The sequence below is a fragment of the Drosophila persimilis genome, unplaced genomic scaffold, assembly GCF_003286085.1.
Source record: "Drosophila persimilis strain 14011-0111.01,24,50 unplaced genomic scaffold, DperRS2 tig00000124-arrow-pilon, whole genome shotgun sequence".
NCBI lineage: Eukaryota > Metazoa > Arthropoda > Insecta > Diptera > Drosophilidae > Drosophila > Drosophila persimilis.
The window spans coordinates 6,848,589-6,874,854 of NW_020825294.1; the positions used below are offsets into that span (position 1 = coordinate 6,848,589).

Sequence of the window (26,266 nt, forward strand, 5' to 3'; positions counted from 1 at the left end):
TATAAAAAGATTCTGTAGAAAAAAATAACATTTCCTGTATATACTGATTATGTATAATAAATAGATTGTACGCTAATTAAATGAATATACTGAATATACTAAATAAATACTGCAGGCTATACCGATTTAATAGTAGAACAGGATCAAATGATAGAAATTTAAGACCTTTGGAGAAATGTTATATTTTTTTTCTTGAAAAATAATGAAAACTCGTATTAACATTCCTCATCCATATTCCAAAGCTTAGAAAAGAGAAAAAATCAAATGATAAAATCAGAGAACAACCTAGATGATCATCTTAATCGTTACCAAACGCTTTTGGTCTTCAAGGATGGCTAGCTCGTATTTTTTGATCGGTTTCCCTTAACAAAATTCTGTCTACAAGTATATTCCATTTGATTATAATTTAAATATACCTTAATAAGCTTAGAACCCAACAAACCCTTGGTGAAAATTCCTAAATTCCTCACAACATAGACCTTTTCACCCTCCTGCCATCCCCCTTAACCACACGAAAATCCGTGTAATCACACCTATTGAAAGCCACGAGGAACATTTTCATTTACAGCACTTTTAATTTGTCGCAGCCCAAGACATTTGCCGCACTTAATTTGCTAACCATCCAGAAGACCGAGTGAGAAGAGCGAGGCATCCACTTGAAAAGAAAGGCAGAGACCAGTGGAAAATAATGTGAAAATCAAGCACTCTTCAGGCCCCGCAATTGTCGAGAGGCTAAGCCGAAACCGTAAAATGGGACGAGCGATGCGATGCGATGCGGGTTTCGGGTTTGGCATTGGGTTCTCGGTAGGGAAAGGGGACGGGGACGGGGAGGGCTGGTGACTGGAGCTTGGGTTGAGGGATTTTCTCGTGTCCTTTTTCAAGGCAATCAACACAAATGCTACTTAAAAATTTATTTGTGACACGCACGGGACGCACACACACACACACACACACACAGGGAAAGGCTTCCTCCCAGGGAGGAGGCGTCGCAAAGCACAAACACTTAACACACGAATGGCCTGTGTGTGTGTGTGTGTGCGTGTGTGTGCCACATGAGGCACCGGCACAGACAAAAAAGGACAATCAACATTTTAACACTTTTCGAGGCAAAAGAGTGGAAGGAAGGGTCTCACAACGAGACCGAAAGACCGAAAGATATCTGAGAAATGTGTTGCGGTCATGCATTTTTATACGCCCTTAGGAACAGACGGGTCGACAAGGACCCGAGGGCCAGTGCTTGGCCAGGATACGGTGCAAGCAGCAACCACAGGACCCTTGACATTTGAGCCTGTACTCATCCTCCGGGGCTTTCTGGGGGTCTGGGTCCATGATAAATGCCGCAAAATGCCTGTAAGCCTGAGTGCGTTTCCAGTTAATACCTCAGCAATTATGACAGGATGCTGGCCCTCCCTTGCTGCACGCCAGCACGTGTCCGAGCCTCAAATATTGACCAGACCTGCAGTCGAAAATCTTTTGAGCAACTTTCCTGTAAACTTTTCTAATCAAACACTTGCCACACAGATGGCGGGCAGCACGTTGCAGGCCGATGGTGTTGCAGTGCCACCGTCTAGCCAGTGCCCCCAAAAACTCTAGTTGTTTGTTTGCTTACAACTGGTCCTGCCGCCGCCCCTCCTGGAGCCAAATGAAGCAGCTCAATTTCGCCCACAGAGGAAAAGTTTCACAAGTGCAACATGTGAGAAGCCAGAGAGCCAGAGAAGCAGTGCCCCTCCATGTGGTTTGGGGGGGGGGGGGGAAAAACTGTTGCCTGGTCAGCGGAGGGGAGGGCAAGGACGTAATGGAGCCGCACAAATGCATACAACATGGACTTTTTTCGTGCAGAGATATTGCTGTAATCAAAAAGCATACAGAAAAAGAAATTTGCTGTGTTGTTTGCTTGCTTGATCCCTCCCGCAGCGCTGACTGATGGAGAAAGTTAAGAGAACATTACGAATGCTGTTAGAATATCAATGAGAGAAACGGAATTATCCACGACTCGAGTGAAAGATACAATTTGGACCTGCTGAAAGTGGATGTACTTGGCTGCAATCTGAGCTGGATTCAATGTTTGATTTCTCTTTAATGCAATTCCCGAAGGAAAAGTGTTTTTGATTACGTATTTATGGAACTTTCTTCTTCTATTTATTGGGGAAAAAAATATAAATAAAATATACAAATCTATAGCCGTGTTTCATCGATTTTGAATGCTATTTCTTTCATATTTAACTAAATGAAATATTAATTAGTGGATCAGTTATTGCTTTTTATGCTTCTGTATTTATTTAAAAATTTATCCAAAGAATTTATGGCCTCTAAATCAAACAGAACATATGTTCAGGAACGTATGTATTCCATGCCCCGCCGGCTAACCATTTCCGAGCCAATAAATCTCTCAAATCCAATATAAAAGTATATATTCGCATGCAAAATATTTTCCCACTGATGGGAGCTCAACAACTTCTCGGGAATCAACTCCGGGCTTCTGCCGGTGCTCCGATGACAACTCAATCAGCCATATTTTCCATAAATCTTTCCATATGCATCTTTCATTGCCTACTTTTCAGCGTTTTGCAATTTGCAATCCCCAGTATTTGCTGCCACAAAAATTTGATTTATATTCGAGGTGCATGTGGCATGTGGGCTGCTTCAAAGTCGGTTGCAGTTGCATGTGGCTGCGAGAGAGGTGGGAAACCACAGCCAGAGCCATGAGCGGTACTTCATCAAACGAACAACTTGCCGCAAGGTAGCCCCCCACAGACTCGCACACACACACACACACGAATACAGAGCCTCACACAGATACACCCATACGTATTTGAGAACTCTCTTCGCTTTGGTTGCAGCAGCAGCGGCAGCGGCAGAAACAAAAACTCCGAGGCACACGACTCTCGGGGAGCACAGGAGCCCCGGCACTTGTAAACACGTGCACAGTTATAAAAGCATATAGAATTTCCTATTTAACTTCCGGCATGTTTCAACGCACACACACAGGCAGAAAAACACACATATGTATGTAACTATGTAACGCATATGAAATACTCACTACAGCAATGGTCATCGGCATAAGAGCAGCCGTTTGAATGGCGAATGGAGCAGGATTGCTACGGAAATGGTTGCTACTTTAGGGAACACATTCACACCTTCATAGGGCGTGGCCTAGCTTTCCATTGCTCCCATTTTCACGGGATTTATTCATGGACAACCGACGACAGTTAGGCGCTCGAGAATGCCCGAGAATCGAAAACAAAATACATGTCGTGAGCAGGATAAAGCCCAATAATACTAGACTCGACAGCCACAACCGAATGATGAAAAGGATAACGCTTAAAAATACCACAAAACAAAATACATGTCGTGTGCATGACAAAGAATCTCATCGGTAGACTCTCAGTGCTATGGCACCCACAATATTAAAGCCATATATGAGGCTTTTGTGTCCATGATAAGGAATTGAAGAGCAATACCTGAGTTCTACCTGAGTTGTATTTTTGTTAAGGGACAACTCTGGTATATGACTTTGTTCTTGGCCAAGCTTCAATCATGCCTATGCCTTAAACTTCAAGTAGTTCTTGAACAGTTCTCGGAGAAGACTTCGCCCCTATCGAGGGTTCACTCCTATCACATTTCCCCAGACTGTTTGCAAGAGTCGCCAGCCAGGGAGAAAGGTGAGAGCCCTGCCACAAGTATATTGCTGACATGGTAAGTCCAAGTCTAAGGAAAACATATCCGTGACAAAGTAAACCGCCTCCAGGTGTGCAACCAACAATAATAATACTTTTAGTAGTTGATTTTTCTCTCGGCTTTCGCCTCAAAGTTTTCTCGCTTTTCTTCAACTTGCAACTCAGTTTGCCTCAGGTTTTTCTTTCCTTTTTTTTTGGCTTTTTTTTTTCTTTGAAGGCACCTAAGCGGACGACAAGAAATTGAATTGGGCTGCAGGTGGCATGCCACCATCCATCCACCATTTCGTCTCGTCCCACGCTTCAATCCCTCGTTGTGCCTGATGGCAGGATGTGTGACAGGCTTTTGAGTTGAGTTTTCCTTTTTTTTTCTTCATTTTTTTTTTTGCGGCACCTTGACAGCCACAGGATTTAGCGGTCCCCAGTCGACGCTTTAATATTTAATAAGCTGACTTCGCTTCGGTCTAGCCGAGTTCTCTCTCTCTGTGCAGAAGGGGGGGGGGGGCCAAAGGTAGAGCCAGAGCCAGGCCAGGGCCAGGCTAAGCCAAAGCTAAAATATGCCATTGGCTCGAAAAGCAGAAACAGTAGCCGTGGAAGCTCTCTTCAATTATGCAAAAGAGGCGTGGCAGGCAGGCAACTTAACCCACACTATGACATGCCCAATGGATTGACAGTCGGGGGACGTCGACTGCAAACCAAGCCAAGGACACCTAGGGGATAATTCTACTTAGAAAGTGTGGTAGCTGGTAATGAAGAGTTTTTCAAAGCAAGAAGATCGAAAAAGTTGGCTCTTGTTCACGAGAGCTTGAGATTATTCCGGAATAAATTATGTCAAGTATTTTTGAGGAAGAAAGGAAAGCAAAATATCAAGTGATTTCCATCTACAAAATATACACCACATAAGGTGGTTTACCCGTACATTCCTTGAGACTTGATCCGTTTCCCTGGACCTTCACATGAGTCTCCTACATTTTTGGTATTTAACACATTTCCTCTAATTATTTACTTCTGGCCATATTATCACGTTATGTCAGCCAGAAGTCCCCATCTACCAGCTACCATCTACCAGCTACCATCTACCGTCTTCCATATTCCATGTGCGTTCCGTTTGGCTCCTCTTGGAGTTCATGCCGGCGCATATTTTAGCACACGACGCGACGCTGCCGCCTCAAGGACTCCTTCTTTATAGAGGGGGGCGGTGGCGGCGATGTTGTGTCTGCGATTTGGTTAGGCACGTTCTTCGTCATGGCCTTTGTATTCGTTTTGGCCTCCGCTTCGGTTGCACGTTTTTGGTGTTCTTTGCCGCGGCCAAGTTTATTGTTTGTTGTCGTCACATTAATCATAATTTAACGATTAGCGCAAGTTTTGTTTATTAAATATTTCCACCCGAGCCGCTGGAAGTCGCTGGAAGTCGATTCAAGTCGAGACAAGTCGAGTGTCGTAGATATTTATGAAGCGTCTGGCGACGGCGATGCCACGCGTTGATTGGCCACAAAATCCACATAAATCGCACATTATTTAAGTCAAGAATCCACAACAAATAGCAACAACAACTAGTGGCAAAGGTATGGTCAAGAGTTATGACTTGGAGATACCCTTTTCCTTTCAAGCCCGCCCCAAAATGGGTTCATTTTTCCCCACTCAAACCCTCTATACCCTCGGTTTCCCGCATGCCTTGGAGGAAAAACAAAATTTATGACGCGCGCCTTTTTGCCGGTCTCCAAATTTATGGCTCACACTTTAATTATGCACGAGGCATGCTTCATTCAAAAAATTATTGCACTTTGCCGCACAGAGACGCGACCCGGGGGCGGGGGCGAATTTATTCCTAATTTATTAATAAAAAATTTAAGGCCAAAATGCCGCAAAATGTGGCACAGTTCACATATTGTTCTACTTGTGTGTGCGTGGCTTTTATTGTTGCTGTCGCGTCACGTCCTCGCGCAGAGTCAAAGGAATCCATTCCATGCCATGCCTCTTCCCCTGGTCCTTCGTTTAGTTTTATTTTGGTCTGCTCTTTGATCAAGCCTTTTCCTGTGGAGGGTCGGGCATGGGGCATGCACATGTTGTCGCAGTTATTTTGATTTTAGATTTCGTTTTTCCTGAGGAAAGCTTGCGAGGGCACAGCTTGCAGGGTTCGACTGGTTCTTCGTTTGATCCGTGGCATTTATTGGAATTTTTTGATGAAGATTCATATTGAAGGCGACTCTAAGCAATGTTTGGGGCATGTGTTCTGCAACAAATCATCCCTGACTCATAAATGAATATGATTATTCATATGCGTGGTACATGTCTCTTATCGGTGAACCATTTGAAAGTGCTTCAAAGATGACACATAACAAATGCTCCAAGATTGTAAAAACCACACAGAAATAGGTCTACAAAGAGAGAGGGGTCTGGGCTATAGGCAAATAAAAGATACAGATACAGATACAGATAGAGATAGTGTGCCATGTCTGGCATTGGCTTCATGCGCTGCCTGCCATGCGAATGAGCCAGGGATACAGATACGGGACGGGCGGCTATCTACCAGATAGCACATTCGCTAAGGTCAAAACTAATTGATAATCAAACAATTGTCCGCACACAGACGACGCTTGTTGTTTATCTGCTTGTAATCGCTAATTAGTTGCATTGTCCGTTTGCCGAGGTCACCGCTGCGTATGCGCAATGTGCAAATATGGCCAGCAGCGCACGAAAATGGGTTAAGCAACGACGAAATCGAATCGAGAATTGAGAATCGAGAACACGCCGCCACGCAAGTTCAAGTTTATTACGCATACGCCCCATGGCCAGAGAACACCTCCCCCTCTCTGTAGAGAAGGAGAGCGTGCGAATCCATAGAGAAGCACAGACAGAGAGAGACCATGCAGCCGCCAAGAGAGAGAGAACAATTCTAATTTATTGATGTGCGGTGTGCCACGCCAGTCAATGCCATGGCATGCCTATAAATGTAACTCAAACAATTTTCTATCTATTCTACGAGTACGAGTGCGAGTATCTGTATCTATCTATCTCTATGTGGCCATGAAAAGCGGCTGTGGCTGTGGCTATGGCTGTGGCTGCTGTTGCGTTTTAGCAATTTGCAATTGGTTCAAGATCAGCAGCAGCCACTGCAGCAACAGCAACGGCAACAGCAACAATCGCATTGCGTGAACCAAACTTTGAGAAGACCTTGTGACAATTGATTCTGCCCCAAAGCCGCAAAGACCTGCACCGCTTTGGATATCCACTTTTGTGGTCGCTTGCACAAATTGTTTGCAAAATAACAATAATAATCCAAGCAATTACCGAACGATAAACGACTAGAAGACACCTCCCCCCAACCCCTGCAAGAGATTTCCCTCTTAAAATGGGAAAATTATAGGCAATTTGAACGAAGAAAAGTCCAGAAAAAGATGTGGTAATATAAGGGGTTTGGTGGTGGAATAACAAAGGAAAATATTTCATCTTGATTTATAGAGTATAAATATTTTCTTTTATAGTTTCATTTTATTACCCATAAATGAAAGAAGACTTTGGAGTGTAAAATTGAAAGGAGATTTAAAGGAAAACAAGAGATTTCTGGAGTAAAAACTTGGGAGCCAATTATTCATATATTTTATAGCACATCAAAGACGAATGGAAATACATAGCTATGGGGAGGTTGGTATATTTCTAGATAATTCTTAGAGGCCAAAGAGTTTAAAAAATTAGGAATTTCTGGAATTTATACACTTACATAAAAGTATTGAAGAATATGGTTACGAAATGTGGAATATCTTCTTTAATAATATCCACATTTATACGTTTATATTTTGAAATATTTAAATATTTGTTCTGATTTACAATGAAACGTTTATAATACTTGAAATAAACTTTATGGCCGCACAAAAGTTTAGTTCCAACAAAAACGGATGTGGACGTGCGTCCGTGGTGTGGCGGACATGACGCACAGATAGACGTTGCTCCGGCCGCCTGTTACATGCTGCTGCCACACAGACAAAACGCAATATGCCCTTGTGCCTTGTAGACCCGAGGAAACGAGAGAAGAGAAGAGGAGAGCCATGATGATATAATGGAAAACAATCCATGGCAAGGTCCCATTTTTATCAGTGGCAACTTCTTGAGTCATTTGAGTCGCTGCTTGGCATTGCATATGGCAAAACTCAATTGCTGTTGTTTGTTGCCGCTGCTGCGGTTGCAACAACAACAGAACCAACAGCAATAACAACAGATGATGAGTGCACAATCGAGGCTGCCAAGTTGCTCAATGCTATCGCACTCTCTGGTCTCCTTGTCTATCTATCTCTATCTCCCTCTCTCTGCATCTCTGCATCTTTGCATCTGTATCTGTATCTGCATTGCCTTCTCAGTTTGCTGCAGTTTTCAGGGTCTCCTCTGTGCATCTAAATAAACACGGTCTATAGTATAAACGTCTGATGTTTTAGTGGGTTTTGGTCCCTGGCACACGCACACACAGAGCACGCCCCATGGCAATGGAATCCACTGCGATATAGATTATGGAAACTATATCTCTAAAGGGCATTCATTCTGCTTCGATCTACGCAGAAAACGGAACGGGTTGCCAAGCACTTGAGGAGCAACTCGTTTCGAGGGGGCTATTCACTTTCAAGCGATGTGGTTCTCGCCTTGGCCCAAGGCTACACTGCAGAGAAAGCGGGGTGCCCCAGTTTAGATCCTGGATAGTCTATCCTGAGATTCCTAGTAATTATTTGCAGTGTACTGCATGACAAAGCGTGAGGGTGTGAGGGTGTGAGAGTGCCGGCATGTCGTACATCAATTTTCATTTACTTATGAAAATTAATAGCATTTTCGCTTAACTTGCGCTCAAGTTTGCTCAGGCTCAGTGCCTCGCAGGCCTCGCAGGGGCATGGCTGGGGGTGGGGGGCATGGTACATATAAACAGGACATGAAAGTGGGTTCTGTGAGTGTGCGGAATGAAATGAATTCGCTGTGTGCCGGGAACCAGTACCCGGACCAGTACCCGGACCACTGCCAGCCATTAATCAGTGGAAATGTTGCCGCAAACGAAATTAAATTTCTGCCTGCAGCTGGATGGAAAATGTTCTCTCATATTTTTTCCCCTTTCCCCCACTCCCTCTTCAACAATTTTCCTTATTTTATTTTATTGCTATTATTATTATGACGGAGAGGGGGAGGGGGCGTTTTTTGCCCCGCACTTGACTTGACAATTTCATTAAAAATTTATTAATTATGAAATACACCAATTATTCATATTTTTATACGATTGAATTGCATTTTGTGTGTGTGTATGGATCTTTGATTGGTTTCTGCATACGGCAGCAAATTGAATTGGTAATACGAGAGAGAGGACATGAAAAAGTAGTACGCTCTATTAAAAAAAGGAAAAATATTGCCAATAATTTGAATACCAGTAGCAGTGTCTGGCAGTACAAGTTTTTCATATGAATACAAAATTTGTTGGGAATTCGAGTGGAACAGGCGTATCCTTTTTCCTTTTGTCTATGGAAATAGCCTGGAATATAATATGTTTTGGTGGACTTTTGCTTAAGTTTGTTCAAAGGAATAAGTCCCAGTGGTGTTTTGAGCCCTAAATAAATATTGCACTGCTTCTCTATCAATCATAGAACGTGCAGGACTGCTCTGATCCAACAAAATGGTGACCCATCCAACGGAGTGGCCTTCCAACTCCAACGAACTCCTCGAAGCCTCACAAACCTTGTATCTCTTTTTCCCCTGCTTCCATGCCAACGCTTTCCCACAAAAGGTTCGATCAAACCAGACTGAGGAATACCTCTGCACTCTTCTAATCCCATTTCCATCCATCCTTTGAGGCCTCCTCCAACCTATTGCTGGATCAAACCCATCCACAGCCGAACATCAAACGTGTTGGAAGTCTCTCTCTCTCTCTTTCTCTGTCTCGTACCCGATCACCATCTCCCAGCCATCATCAGCATCGTTGTTGTTGCATTTGCATGTGCAGTTTGTTGTTGTTGACAATCAAACACATTTGTGCGCGAACTTGACTTTCAATGCAAAACCGAACAAGGTGAAAGCTGCGCTGCCAGCGCCGATGCTGGCGGCGATCGTTGAGGCGCTGCAGCCACAGCAGCAGCAGCAGCAGCAACCTTGACCTGGTTCTTGAAACTGCAATGGCAGCGCTGCAGCAGCAGCCACGCGACGTCGACGCGTCGACACTTGTGCAACATTGAGAGAGGCTGACAAACAGGTTTGCTTTCGGCTTTTGCCGGCCGCCTGTCGCGCATGCGCAAAAAATTCCCAATGCGTACGCCGCATTTATAAGCCAAGTGCTTTGGGCCATACCCTTGCAGATGGGGCCACGCCGACTGTGGGAAGGGGTTTGCAACGGAAATGGGGAGAGTAAGAAAAGAAGGACACGATTTTAAGGGACAACCTTTGTTGTTTTTAAAGAATGTTTAAAAGTGGGTTTACACTTTATTCTTTATGCAGATCTCCAAAGTGTATCTTAAGCCTCGTCTTTCGCAGCCCCGGCACCGCCTTTCTTTCTTGTTAATAATAAATTGTTTATGTATGGCCTATTACTGATGTCTTAATGTGGCAATTGGCGATGGCCAACTGGAATTGGTATGGCAATTGGAAATATGGCGACATTGAAAACAAATGAGCGGTGCCTGACGTCAGCCAGCCCGCTGTCAGCGTCGTCATCGCTGTCACGGTTGTTGTAAGGAGAAGGTCGAGGTTAATTAAGTTGTCTTTTGCCAGTAGCAGCAGCAGCAGCAGCAGCAGCAGATCCAGAGGCAGAAGCAGCGACAGCGACAGTGCCTGTGGCAGTGGCAGTTGCAACCTTGTTTGTCGCTGCTGCAGTTGTTGCAATCTTGACATTTTGGCTTAAGCAAGCTGTGCGCTCTCCCTCTCCCTCTCCCTCTGCCTCCCACCCTCTATTTGTTTCACCCTCTTTTCATGCGCTCTGCGGGTTATGCATTATTAATTGTAACTGCCTGCTCCTTGTGGCCCATCTCGCGTCATGTCATCCTTCTTGCTCTCTTGCTCTCTGGCGTCTCTTGCGGTTAATTGTGACATATCCGCGGGCTCTCTCTTTTCCCCTCTCCACCGCTCTCTTGCCACACTCTTTGTCTCTTTGGGTTACTTGTTAAATATTTTACACAGAAAATAAAACTTCAGATTCGAAATAGCTAAAGATTCATATTTTAGGCCTAAAAATATCAGATTTCGATTTTTTTTATCGATAAAATACCCCAGAAAAACTAGACAAAGTTAATCTATCCGATAGGTATCGATTTATTATTAATTATCGATCTATTATTAATACATTTTTTAATCTAGAAAGTTTTCATATTCAAAAATTAGCCAATCGATTTTTTATCGACTGTTTTTTCAATCGATTAAATTCTTTGAAATATTTAGAAAGCCGATCAATGCGATAACATGACAAATAAATATTGTTCGATTTATTATCGATTTCAGAACATCGATTTTTTATGGTTTTCTGCTTCCGATAACCGATCATCCCCTCTCATTGGTAGGCCAATCAATACTCCATCATTTTGAGTCCCCAAGGAATGGATCTGAAGGCAATTCTCCTCCAATCAAATATTCTCAGCTGTCTTTCAGTGTGTGCCAGTCAACTGGCTGGGGCTCTGCCCCCTTCTAATGCTTCCATCTCGATAGCTCCTTCCGCTTTTATGATGTCGCTCATTCGCCATGGCAGCACATCCATTGTTCTCTCACGCTCCGCTCTGTCTGGTGGAAGGTTAAATGTAGCATTTACTTGTGCTCTGCTCCTCCCCCATCTCCTTTCGGCTCCCCTGCTCCCCCTCTCGTTAATTGCAGCATCCCCTCTTGTGGTTGTCCCTCCGTTTACTTCATCTTCTAACATCTCGTGGCATTCTGGTTCGTCCTTACGCTTGCTTGCTGGATAATTGCTTTTACAATTTTATTAAAATTAAAGTAAACTTTTGCGGTTCTTGGCCTGTGCGTTGTGGCATGACATTTAGTTAAACGGAAATTCCATTCCATTCCATCCAGCTCTGGCTCCTGCTCTGGCTCTGGCTCCCCTCTCCTGCTCTCACTTTCATCCTTATCCTTATCATTCCACTTCTGTCACGTCACTTCAAACATATTTTCTTATTAAATTCCTGCTGGAAAACGAGGGGGAGCTGCTGCTACTGATGCTCCACCGCATGCTCCTCTCTCCTCCCGCCTCTCGCTCTCTGCGACTGACAGACCCACTGACTGTCTGACAGACAGACAGCCGTGCAAATTTAGTTGCAAATTGGTAAAGTGACTGCAGTTGAAAGGCGACAAGTTGTTGCCGAAGGTAAGGTCACACACACACACGTGCACACTGCCCTGCCGAAAGAAATCAATGGGGAAAAGCTGGTAGGAAAAAATATATTTATAAGAGAGAGAGGGAGAGGGTGAGAGTGAGAGGGGGAGAGGAAGCCATTGAAGGCTAAAGACCGTCATGGTTGGTTGAAAGGGAACAACAGCAGCAGCAGCAGCAATTCGCAGCTGAAAATAGTCAAGGGAGTAGAAAAGTAGCAGCAGCAGCAGAGGCAGAGGCTTAAGCAGCAGCAGCTGTGACTGCAACAGAATGGGGCACGGCCAGGGGCAGGGCAACGGCAGCGCTACGAATTCTAAAGAATTGAAAAAGTACAAAAGCCGATTGGGGCTGCCAGCTCCATGGAAATTCTAGTAACTTTATACCGGAATTCATGGGGATAAATTATTTTTTTCGCTTTTTTTTTGTGCTTCGATAAAATCTGTCAATTGGGGAGGCAATTCAAATGAAAGGGGGAGGGGCAAGCGATAATTCGTGCGCACAAGGAAACATTTAATCATGGGAAAATATTCAAATAATAAGCTGGATATTCCCCGAATAAAAGATGTTCCACGTACATTTGCATTCTTTTATCCCAGTATCGATTACTTTTTCGATTTTAAGCGATCGATGCCTCTTTTTGGATTGTCAATTATCCCGCCATTAATTTGATAAAATATTTATTACAAATAACATTATTTCTTGTTGAATAAACATAAAATATTTATAGATTTATGTACGTCTCTGTCTCTCATTTCATATTTTTGTTTCCCTCCCAATTTCCAAGGAAATTATCTCCTGCCCTACTTTTTCTGTGCACGCATAATCCATCTGTTTCCTTTGGATAGTCCCAAAATGATTTGATCAAAGTGGCCGCCACCAAAATGCAGACGAAAGTGAAACCGAAGCCCAGAAAAATAGCCCACAAAATGGGCAACAAGTGAACCAAACTCCAACCCCCGAAAGGCGAAGGGAAAACCCCAAAAAAAAGAAAACAAACTTTTGCTGCTATTTGCTTAATTAAATGCGCAATGAGGGGGGGCGGAACGGAAGAATATGGAGGGCAAAAGGCAGAGCGCTACTATTTGAGCGCTACAAAGCATTAATACGAAGAAGCGGCTGCAAAAGGTCAAAGATAGGGCTAAGAATAATAGAGAGAGCAAAACAAACAAAAGCCGCAAGAGCCGCAAAAGAAAAATGGTGTAAGAGCTTGCCGCACAAAGGTCTATGAAATCAGGAAATTATCAAGCGGGAAAAGCAGCAATTTCAACAACAAAAACAAACACCAAGAATAAAAGTATCAGCAAGGGGAAGGAGAGCCTCACAAAGGATTCACCAACCAAGAATAGCACAAATAACATTACACCAACATATTGATTGGAAATTGATTAAAAACTAAATAAATAAATAATACACCAACCACCAAAAGAGCACCAACACCAATGAAAGCCAACCAAAGAAATGCAGAACACCAAGAAAAGAATTCCAACACAGTTTCACCAACAAAAACAATCAACAACAATACACCAAAGTAAAAGAAAACATACACCAACAATAAATAGAGCACCAACAACAAGTTAAACATCATGAGCAATACACCAACAAACAAAAACTACACACCAACAGCAATACACCAACAAAAAAAAGTACACCAATAAAATCTCACCAAGAAGACGGTTAACGCCAACAAAAAGTACACCAACAGGTACTCCACAAAAAAAAAACCACACACCAACAAGCAGTACAACAACACACCAACCACCCCATACACAGGACTGCCATTTCTAGGTAAATCATTAGGGGTGGGGCAGGGCTCGGCTCCACCATCTGCGGGTCTGCGGACTACGACTAAGCTGTAATTAATGAGCAAGTGGAACATCGTTGAGCCGGGCGCCGAGCAAATTAACCTGAACTGCTGCTGGGGGGATGGGGTCTCCAGCGATGCGGGGCTGGTGCTGGGGTTGCGCTCTGGGGTCAGGGGTTCAAGTGCAATTAAAGCAACGCCGCATTTTGTCTTGTAATCATCTAACTTTTTCCATTCCCCCAGTTTTTATTATTGCTGACGTGCCAGCGAAAGAAGGAAAATGCTAAAACCACAAGGAACCGAGGGGCTCTCTGGGATATGCTCCGAGGGGCGAGGGTCCGGGGGCCGGGGACGGGGACCACTTGGCCGAGTGCCTGTGCAGAAAACTTGTTAAATGTCAAGGTATTTTCCCAAGGATCGGATGATGCGGGGCCTGATTGGTTGAGCCAAGGCAAAGATTTGATTGGGGTTAAGCCAAGTAATTGGCGATAAGTCAATTCGAATCATAGCAAAACTTGTCCAATTGAATGCCGAGAAAACTAATTGTGGGCATCTGCGAGGAATAGGAATCAATCGTATAGAATTAATGATATGCCATGGAAATTGTAGCCAATATTATGGGTTAATCAGAGGCTAATCATCGAGCAGGCAACTCGATGTGTAGGCTATCGATTTTGTATCTAAGCTCAAGAGATTACACTGATATTCTACCAAAAATGTAGGCTCTTTGGGCCATTTAAATTGGTCATCATTTCGCTTCAATAAATCTCTTCGGCCTAAAACAGATTACAAGCCTCTTTAAGCCTTAACCACCCACACACACACGCACATAGGTATCTGTGTAATTTCCACTTTTGATTTTGGATTTATGCAGCACACTCCCTTCTGTGGCCTCCTGCTCCTGCTCGTGTCGTGACCTTCAGCTGCCACATCGTTATTCGCAAGTCTTTTGTTCAAGAACTTTCCAGCCCAGGCCCAACTCTGCCTCTCTACGCACTCCTCCCATCAGACAGCCAGTTAATTATTAAGTAGGATACACAAATTTATGGCAAAGGTATGCCCCCAGGCTATGCCCCACATTCTCCAGCGGAGGGGGCGAGGAGTGGAGGAGTCGAGGAGGAGCCGTGTTTGCCGTGTGCGTTGAGGTGTAAACGTGCGGATTAAGTGTCTCAGTGTCTGCTTTGGGCCTAGAAGCTGTATATCAATGTGCCTTCTGCTCGTTTCGTGGAAAACTTGGCTAATTTGTTGTTGTTGTTGTTCTGTTTTTTTGTTTTGTTTACGCTTTTCCTGGGGATCTTCACCTGCCGCCTCTTTCCTTTTGTTTTTGCGAGTATTGAAAAATTGATGAGATTTTGTTTGCTTTCGGTTTTCCGAAGTTAAAGTTTTGTCGACACTTGAACTTTTCCTCCTTCCCTTCTCTCCCTTCTGGAGAGAGGAATTTCCAGAGCTGCCAAAAGCGAAAGAGAAGAGTTGGCCAGAAAATAAAAAGGAAATGCAAAGAATTTCACTTCTTTTGAGATAGTTTAACTGCCGTTGAAAAAACTTGCAGTCGAAAAGGGGAAACGGCAAAAAAGTGTCATAAGAAATGTACAAGGGGTGGGGGAGGGGGAGGGAGACACATTCATTCAGACACTCGGACATTCAGACTCTCATTCATTCATTCATATTCATGCTGTTCGAAAAGGAACAACAACAACAGCAGCAGGGGACGAAGGCAAGGCCGGAACTGAATTTATAACGAGTGTCTGTCTGCCTAAGCCATATTGATTGGAGGAAGCGAAAGGAAGAGACAGAGCATGTGATGGCAGAAGGTCCTGCCAATTGGTTGCATTCCATCTCGAGCAATGCCATGCAGGACATCGAAAGACTTCACTTTTGATTGAGTTTCGCCTCGGCTGTGGGGCTTATGTCTCCCCAAAGCTCCCCCGATTTGCGGTCTCATTTCTTTTGTGTGTGTTTTTAATTGAATTTTGCTCCAAAACGAAAAGAAAAGCAGCCAAATTTTAAACGATGTCAGCAAAAAAGGTTTAAAAGGGACGAGGCAGAGGTTTACAATGTGGACGGACGTCCCACACATCCACCCACATGCCAGCAAAGGGATATTCGAATAAAAGATATATCATCCAGGGCACACACACACCCACACAGTGGAATGAATATCAATGAACTGTCATAAAAGCTTCCCGGGAGGAGGACTGCGAGTGGAAGCAACTGCCGATGACAAGAGTGACACGTACGCAAACATTTAAGCACCCACACAACAACAACAACAACAACAACAACAACAGATGCCAGCCCACACACACACACACACACACGCAAAAGATACTCGTACTAAAACCTACACTAATACGTAATTCACACTTTGGAACAGGGACCATAACAGGGAGCATAAACGTAGCCCATAAAATGTGCGGCTTAAAAGGGGGTTCGATAGTATTTGGAAATTTAAATATTAAGAGATACGTTTAAGCGGAGAGATGGATAGATGGGCAGATACATATCAAGCATATATAAATGTAGAGAGATGAAAAGATTTCCCAGCAAATCGAAATCTCAAAAAGCAGTCAATAATTCCCATAAATACACCCTGTTTCTGCGATCCGCTTACCCTTTCGTAGGTCAAACATTTTAGGGTTCTATGCCGTAAAATCCCACAAAAAACTTGTGCAGCCCAAAGAAGTCTGGCTTAAACATTCCCTAGCGTAAAAACAGGGCCTATGTCTGTGCCTATCCCCCCCCGTTACTGCCTGCCACGTCCCTGTCTGAGCTTTGGGTCACTTTTCGCCCTGCCAATGACATGTGATTTCAACTAATGACAGCTTTTCGGGGGCGTTTGTCATCACAGCAAAACACCACAGACACTGACACTGACCGGACCGTAGTGCCCCCCGCCCCCCGCCCCACGACAGACAAATAACAAGCTTAAAAATTAATGAAATATCCATGTGCAGGCTAGAGTTTTCTTTTCCGGGCCATAATACAGAGGGGGAGGGGTGTGTGTGTGTGTGCGACTGTAACACATGGCGTATGATTAATGGGCCTGCACTAAAAAGGGATCTAGGATAGGGGATAGGGGTTAGGGGATGTGGGATCTGTGGGTTATGGTTTTTGGCCTGTCAATTAGGTTCAACTTTTGTCAAATATTCAAAATACAAAGCAGAACCTCAAAAACTGACACTCTTTAGTGGCTCTTTAGGGTTTTCCCTGGTCTGCATTTTCTCCCCTTTTCTTCTGGATATTTTGCACCCCCCTACCCCCTCCCGCTTGACGGTGCCAATATGTATTTTTGATTAGCTTCAACTTTTACCTACAGTTCTGCTTTTCCTTTTTGTTCATTTTCATTTTCATTTCTCCACATTTTCCATTTGTTGGATTGCGTGTAATTCATGTTTTCTGGGTCGCGCGGAATGCTTTTTGCCCTACCATGCCCCTGCCCCTGCCCTCCCCTGCCTTTTGGCTGCCTCGATGGGAGAGAAATCCCAAATAAAAAGTTTTTCATTTGCATATGTACGATATGTGGCATTCAATTTTTAATGAGCTTTTAAGTTGGGCCCCTCCCCACATACCAACGCCCCTTATTCGGAATATGTTTGAGTATTTGCCATGAAAGAGAGCCACTTACCGATATGTAGAGTGAAGCGTTCCCCGTCGGCTCTGAACATGTCAACTGCAATGAAAGGAAGGAACACAGTATTAATGAAAGATTTTTGATGAAATATATTTAAAAGAAGCCTTACTTGTCGTCCCGAAATTACCCAAATACCGACAAAGGGCACACCAATGAAAATCCCGTTCGAACATGTTTGATCCCCATATCGAACATGCTGGATCATACTCAAGTTCTCTGAAGTTCGCTGTGCAAATTGCCCATAAACGAAAGGATACATTTGCATCGAAAGACCATTCATTTGATAGGGATGGATAGGAAATCCCCGTAAAGCTGTCGATAATCCGAATCCGAACACTTTTCACAGCAGTTTCTTTTTTCCCCCACACTGTCATTGTTTCTTCTTTTCTTCGACACCCATCCGTGACCCCAAAAAGTATGCTAAATGCACATGAAATATACATCGTGTGTCACTGGGTGACCTGTGTGACCCACTTGACAACTCAATCCAAATTCAAATTGATGCAACATCCAATCATCCATTGCCCTCCCCCCCGCCCCCCTACGCCCCCTTAACCCACCGTTTCACTCAGCCATCGAGGCGTCAGTCAATCAATCAATCAAGCGATCAATTGCGCCTGCGTTTAGGGTTCCAAAGTATGGCTTGTCAGCGCTGAAAAGCGCCTCGTGTGAGTATCTGTGCTGTGCTTTGTGTGTGCCTGTCTGTTGGAGTGGTGTGGGTGCGATGTGGCGTGGTGTGAAGTGCATCCCCCTTAATGCATCAATGAGCAAAACGATACGAGGAGGAGGCATCGCTCATGTCACTTTTTGTGTATTTTTTTTGTTGCTTTAACCTTTGCTCTCTTTGACATTAATATGTGGACGCCTTTGATGGAGGAGGAGGAGGTCCATAAAACTAACCATAAAACACCACGAATAAAGGATTCCTCTTCCTCTGGCTAAAGGCACTTTTCTTGCAGCAGATTTGTTTGTCTTTCATGCTCTCCCCTCTCCCCTCTCGGACCTGCCCTGGCCATCGAGTCAAGGCAACAAATGCGGCCTTAAGTGTGACCTTTTGTTTCGCTGCTCATTTGGGTGCCTTCATGGCTGCCCAGTCCAGCCCCCGTCGCCGTCCCCGTCCCCCTCCTGCCTGTTCTGCTAAGGATAATGGCTTGTCTTGGAATACAATTGCTTGGCCCTGGCCGCAGAGCCTGCCCTAATTAGCAGCCCTGAGCAGGCTCAGGGAGGCTCAGGGAGGGGCGAAGCAGAAGCCACATTTGCCACACTCTCGAAACACATGGACATTAAGGATAAGCCAGAAGTTGGCTTGCATTTATCACGCATACGCCACCCCACACCCCCTCACAAAAAGAAAAACCACTTTGTGTGGGAGATAAAAGCGAGGGAGAAAGCCAAAGCCAAATGGCCAACACCGAAACCGACTAAAAATGTAATTTTGGCATTAAGCGAGCTTGGCAAACATAAAATTACCTTGATTAGAAACTCAAATGTGGCCCGGGCCCAAATAAAAGGTGCAGAGAGGCAGAGAGACAGAGAGGGGGGGGGGGGGGGGGGTGGGGCCGCGTGGCCCGACCTAAGCCTAAAACGACTTTGCCCTCTGCCGTGCCGTGCCCTGCCCTTCTTTCCATCCCCCAGCCTCATATATCAATGTGTGCTGTGTGCTGTGCACCTGTGCCCCGGGATGGCGGGAATAAACCAAAGACCCAAATGAAGCTGGGCGGTGGGCGGTGGGCTGTGGGCGGTGGGTGGAGGCGCCCGTTTACCTTGAGGCGATAGCCAAGCCGCAATAAAAACCAAGCGTCACACATAAAAAAAAATATATAAGAGAAAGCAAAGGTAACAAAGGGGTGGCACAGCCCGTACAGATCGAAGTGGGGAATACCCTTAGGGAAAAGATTTAAATATCTTTACAGGAAAGATTACTTGAACAGATGTCTTCTATTTTCTGCTGGAAACCCCCCAAAAACATAAATAGGAGGCCACAAACTGTGCCACTTTCTGGGGTATTCCCATTGCACCTCTACTCTACGCTCTCTGTCCCTCTCTCTCTATCTCCGCCTCCTTCTCTTAGTATCAATTACATGTCACTTCTCTCTCTGTCCCTCTCTGTGTGTGCGTTAGCGTTTAGTTTTTATGTTTGGCCATAACAAACAGCCAAGCAAAGTGGTGGGGATTCCCGCCGCCACCCAGACACAGGCCTAATCAACGAAATTGCTGCAGCCTTTTAGGGGCCTAACCAGAGAGAACGACAGACAGCAACAGAAACGGAAACAGGGAGGGGGCACAGAGGCAGGAAGAGCAACAGAGGGGGGCGGAAACAGAGTGTGCAACATATGGCAATGGATCTGAACACTCTGTTCCGTGTCCCGCTGCCGACACTTCATGTTTTGATTAGACTTGGGGGCGTGGCATGATTGATGAACTATTGAATGACCCAGCAGGACCGGCTATAAATTTCGCCTGCGGAAGAGTCGCCGCCCGCCGCCTCCCGCCCCACCCACTTCGAAAAAAAGGCCGTCACGATTTGGCCACCATCCGGAAACAAAAAACTTTTGAATGAAACGAGTGCTGAAAAAGTTTATTCCTGGGAATCGTAGGGGGCGAAGGTGGATTGGGTTCACGGAAGGGTAAGCCACAGGAAGGGAAGGGGAAGTCATTCGGGAATCGATCTTGGAGATTTCTAGAGGTAGGAAGGCTGCAGTTGTAGCCCCTGAATATTCAATGGTTTGTGGTGACCCCGACATAAATGATGGAAATCTGTTAGCCCACCATCTTTTAGCCCAAAAATCATCTAAATCTGTTAAATATTCATCTCCTTGCAGCACTTCCAGCTTTTCCTGTTAATATTCTTTAGATTTCAAGTTGTAAAAGGTGTTCCTTGGTCGGAACAACCACCGTCTCTCCTTTTCGTGTGGAAACAGTCGCGGAATTTGTACAATTTGCAATGAAACCCCCCTCCCCCCGCCGCAGACGGTAAAGTTTTTGCCTCATTTCCTCTTTTGTTGTTGCACAGCTGCAGAATGAAAATGAAGCCGAGCAACAGGAAGTGCATCTGTCTTGGGCTTTGAGCAACTTTCAGGTTCACTTCGAGATGGGAAAACTTGTTCAACATTCTCTCCCTTCGGGATTCTCTTCGGGTGGATTCCATCAGCAGTGGGGTGGGGTGGGGTGGGGCGGGGGTTATTCTCTTATATTCGGATCAGACGTAGAGACATATGTTTCCCTGCTCAAGGACCTCCTCAATGGCCACAATCAACATCCGAACAACATCATCGGGCGGCGGGGCAACAAACAAAGCACTTGAAGAGCCTCGAAATTTAGCTTTAGCTTCGTCAAAGGACCCTCCCTGTACTTATGTGTGGGTAGGTCGGCTGTGTGGGTGGGTCGGCTGTGTGGGTGGCACGGCTGTGTGGGTGTGTGTGTGCAGAGGACATATTCAAAACACGCAACACTTGTCATCAGCAGGCGTCGGCAATCATTCAACATGAGCACACATCAGCACACACACACACACACACAGACAGACATGCACTGAAGAGAGAGAAACAATAAACTGGCTACACTGAAAGAAAATGTCATAAATGTGGATCAGGGATGGATGGAAATATATCGATTTGGCAAAGGAAAAGCTTTCAACCGAAAAGAAGAGGATATTTCTAGAAGATTCTAGACAGATTAAAGTATCTCATGAATAGTCCTCTGTCGTCTAATGTTCTAAGAAATGGGATAAATTCTATAACCAGTAGTAAAACCTTGAAATTCTGTTTCAATTTAAAGAGCATCCTTGCAGATAAGATCAAAGACTACTAGAACTGTTTCAAATACTGTTTTGAATGCCAGAAGTGCTGATAGCCAAGTAAAAACCTTTTTTTTGGTATACAGTACTCATTTCCTCCCAAGTTTCGAGTCCTTAACCGAGGTCTAGAGTCACGGGGGATCTTCTTACTACAAAAAACCTCCTTTTATCCATCTTTAACTACCATCCATAATCATTTGTCTCCTTTTCTTTCAGTGGCCGAACAAGTGGCAAAGGAAATACTTTGGTCCTTGGCTTTGAGTTAAGTTCTGCCTCTCCCCTCCCTCCCTCACTCTCATCCTTTTGGCACTGCCATCATTAAAGCAGCTTCAACGCAGCATCGTCTCATTGCCACTGCTTGAAGGCACTTTGGGCACATTTCAGTGTCGCCATTTTGATGGCTTGCAAGCAGTTAACAGCACTGCTTGACGCATGCCTCAATCTCCTTTGATTCCTCCCCCACGGCCGTGCTGTGCATGTTTACGCCCCAACACCTGCAATGTGACTTTGTTGACGGCAAAACGTGGCAAGGGGCTGGCTGCGGGGTTGGGCCAGGCTTACTGGGGAGCAGGGTGGCATGAGGCAAGGTCTGATTGTTATTTATGACATTTATATGTTATATCCGAGTGATTTTTGTCTGGCAAAAGAAACGTTGAATGGGCTTGAGTTGTGCTCGAAGCTAAACAGAATTGTTTACTGTTTGTTTTATCGAAGAAAAAAGATTAATGACCGTATAGGGGGAAGTGCATTCAACTAAGGTTTATGCTAAATATATACGGGATGTATCTCTTTATTTAGCTTTGATGTAGAGCCTAAAATAAGGTTTTATTGAGGGGTAAAGGATTTCAAACGGAATTCTTCGACGCAATATTATTTCTGTATTATTTGAATAAATATTATGCCTTTTGTTAGACGATTTGAAGTTTTTCAAGAAGAAATGTGTGAATTGCAATTGGAGATACTTGTACCTTAAAACTCAAATGTATCCAAAAAACCAGGAAAAATTAAATCCCTATCAGAGCCATTGTCCCATTTCACTGTGCGAAAACTTAAGAAGATACATATGTATTTTCTTATCTTGTATTTTATATCCGATATACATATATCTATATATTTATCTATATAAATATTTTTGTATCTGTTTTCCGTATCTATCCGTATTTATTTCCTACTCTACGATCGGTTCTGTCGAAAAATATACAGCACAGATCTCTTCGGCAGTGCTGCCCATTTGGTTTCAGTAATTGACTCACAACAGTGCTGCCCATAACAGGGTTACCCTAAAAATGCTACCACCAACAGTGATGCCCATAAACATACACACAATTCCACACTTGTGAGTGCTGCCATTCAATGATGCCCACTGGAGTGATACCCTTAACAGTGCTGCCCATAACATGGTTCCACACGTATGAGTGCTGTCCATAACAGTGCTGCCCATACTCTGGATAATCTTTCCTTCCTAGAAGCACACCCACTCTCCCTCCCTCTCTCTCGTTCTGCTTTAATGAGAGTGTCATTTATTTATGACATTTATCAGGTTAAATGTATTTGAGTGAGCAAAAACCCCGAGGCTTCCCCCAATATCTACCACTTGATGTCTCGGATACCGGACTATATGTATATTCCATCAATATTCCATCGATAGCAGCCCCATTCACAGCCATTGAACCGTCGATTTCCATCTTAAGCTCCGAGTGTTTGTCATTTCCATTGCCTACTACTTGGGGGCCTGCCTGCCTGCCTGGTGGGTGCAAAGACAAACAATTGTTTTGAGGTTGATTTCTCAATTGAGAGGCTCCACAGAGATTTTGTTTGCATTGGTATTGCCAACACAAGTATCTTTGTGTGTCTGTGTGTGTGTTGCACTTGACTTAATTGAATCTGTGTGATTGACATTTGCCCTGCTGCATATACGAATGCGAATGCGAGTGGAATGAGTGCAGGATTGGCTATAAATCGAAATGAATGAGAGATGAACGATCTCCCAAGTCCATCTCGTGCCACAGATTTGTCTGCGTGTGTGTCTGTGTGTGTGTCCTTTGAATGTTCATCAATTATCAACTAAAAAGAAGTCCAAGTCCACGTCCAAGTGGATGTCCAAAGGCAAACAGAAAAAGCAATAAATCTAAACAAAAGGCCCAACGGGGTCATGTGGGTCATGGGTGTCCAACGACAGGCGAAATGATATAGGGAGAAAGGATAACAAGGACATGGCCCCTGCCCCAGTCGTGGCTGTGCGTATGCGAGTATTCAGAGCAGAGCTGAAAAGTCTTGTTTATAGGCAGATTTCGTATACCTTTAGACAGCCTTGAGCCCCTGTTAGGCGATTCCAGCCTGCTCTTAGCCTCATTCGGCGTCCTTTTAGGCGGTGTCTCTACTCTGTTTCCGTATCCCTGAGCCTGCCTTCAGACGTCACTCATGGATTCCAGTAGTTTTTTCGTGTGCGGCTATACATATCCATACATATTCCAGTGTGCCCAATTCTAGTCTACAGTAAAACCTCTTCGGGGAGATCCTCAGACGAGGATAGGACTATTTGGACATCCACTTTAAAGTCTTTTGGTGGCGAAGAGCCTGGATAACCTCATTCGATATTTTTAAAGCGAAAAATTATTGTTTTTTTGGGATTTAGTCGAAACTTAGAAATACATATATTTTTTGGTACTATTTTTAATGTTTTTATTATTATATTTAAATCCTATCCGATTCCCTATTGCTTTTCCAGAAACCTCTCCTGATTTCCAATTGGCTAAACATTTTCTATAATTTTTCCTGCCTATTTTCTGCCCAGTTTTTCTATATGCTGATGCCTTTAATATTTTTGTTGTTGTTGTTGTTGTTGTTATTGCTGTTTGCTGTTTGAGATGACGTCTGCTACAGAATTTTCCATTGCATCGAAAGACAATTGGCCCAGTGGCTGGGAGGCAGTGTGGCTGTGTGGCTGTGTGGCAGTGTGGCAGTCGCAAGTCCAAGTCAATTCAAATGAATGCAATTGGCACGGAGAGCAGTCTGCCCCGTGCCCCTGCCCCGTGCCCCACTTACACAGCCACCCACTGGGTGGAATACACTATCTCTCTGATTCGATCAACCTTCCATTTCTTGGCCAGACTCTGGCCTCTGGCTTCTGCTTCTGCTTTTGGATTTTGCTTCTGGGGTTCGCTTTTTGCAAACAATGCCAAGTGCTGTCAGTGCTATTGATTTGAGTGTGTTTGCCATGTGAACGCCTTTTCCGATCCAACACCCACACACACCCCCCGCCCTCCCCGCTCCCTCTCTCTCTTTCCCTCTCTTTCTGCTGCGTGTTGCAATCAATGGCAAAGCGCATTGCCTTTGCCTTTGCCTTTGCCTTGGCACCTCTGCTCTGCCACAAGGCTGTAGCTGGAGCCTTTTGTCCTGCCCCTCCTTGCCTCCTCCTCCTTCTCCTCCTCCTGCTGCTCACCCACATGTGACGCTGAGCAAAAAGAAAACAAAAAACTAAAACTCTGCGAAGAAGAAAAGCTAGAATTTTACAGCAGCAGCAGAACTTTGTTGCCAGAAGCTTGTTTTACTTAAATTGTATTTGTACAAGGCTTCTGCTGCACTCGCCCCCCCCCCCCCCCCCCCCCCCCCCCCCCTCCACTCTTGGGCTCCCCCTCCCCCTCTCCATCATCAATCTCTTTCACTCGCCCCAACCCCCCTCCCTCCCCCACAATAAAAAGTGCTAACTTGTTGTTTTTTTTGCCCTTCTTTTGGCTTTCTGCTTTTTGAGTCGAACAGAGGCGGTGAAAAGTGGAAGAAAGGTTCGAAAGGGTGTGGGGATGAGAAAAAGAGAGTGAATGAGAGAGCCAATGAGACAGAAAAGAAGGATAATAGAAGGGGAAATTTAAGATTGGTCTTCAGTAGAAAAGAGCGGCAGAGCTGCCTAATTATTGCCTCCTTTTTCTCTCTCATATTCAGGTTTTTATTGTATTTTTTTATAAAAAAAGGATCATTGAACAGATGCACTATTCCTTTATTCCGAACCACAAAAGGTAAATAAATGATCTAGGGTCTTCCTCCACAGCAGGAGCTGAAAAACACTCAAGATTCGAGTATTTTTGTTCGCCCCAAAGAAGATGTTACTTAAAACCATTCACAGCTCCCAGAATTTGTACAATTTTTCATGAGAATATTCACCTCTATGACGTTTATTCACTGCACACAAATTACCCCTAAGTGAATGGCACCATTTTCGAGGCCCGTTTGGAGTACAATAGAGTGTTACTAGTATACTAGTAAATTATGTATTTATTTATTTATTTTCATACTTCATATATACCTATATCCTATCATTTAATTGATAGAATAAACTAAATTTTTGATTTTTTTTTTTTTACTTTTGAACGACTATTTTTGAAAAACTTGTAGCTAAAAATTTAATTAAATCTTTCTCTTTTATATAATATTTTTATCTTTTAATATTTCCATTATATTCTGTTGTAAATTACTTTTTAGTTTTTAGAAAATTACAACCAAAATACAGCATTTTTTAGCCCCAAAAACGAGCCACAAATTACAGAAAAAAGCAAACAAAATTTAAGAAAAATAAAATAAAGCAAATGAGTAATGCAAATAGAATGAGAGAGAGAGAGAGGGCAATAAATGAAAAGAAAAAGAAAACAGAAACAATAATTGTTCAAGGATTGTAATGACAAAAGCAACAACAATAAAAAACTACTGCCAGACAGACAACAACAATAAAAGCCATAACAAAAAAAAAACAAGAGCTGCAATTACAACAACAAATGAAATGGCAAAAAGTAAAAAGGAAAAACAAGAAAAGATAAAGATAAAAACAGTACCTTGGCCCAGTATTGAAAAGCGCCTATAAAGCACCCCACCACCCCCTCTCTCACCCTCTCTATCTGTCTGTCTCTCTCTATCTCAGCACTTGCTCATTCTCCGTCTGTCTGGCTGCCTGTGTGGGTGTGTCTCTTGGCTGTAGATACATTGGCTATAGATACAGATACACCAGCAGCAAGTATTTCGAGCGCATTGAGGGAAAACCCCCACCGGGGGGCTGCAACACCGA

The 26,266-nt window shown here is 44.1% G+C and overlaps 1 protein-coding gene across 4 annotated transcripts in view; it reads right to left on the reverse strand.

Annotated features, from left to right (window-relative positions):
* The window catches only part of LOC6602257, a 47,678-nt gene that overhangs the window by 16,140 nt on the left and 5,272 nt on the right, over nt 1–26,266 (reverse strand). For all 4 annotated transcript variants that reach the window (XM_002027251.2, XM_026987256.1, XM_026987257.1 and 1 more), the window contains one exon: nt 17,412–17,456. The gene's annotated coding sequence lies outside the window, so the exon portion shown is untranslated. The remainder of the gene's footprint in view (nt 1–17,411; nt 17,457–26,266) is intronic.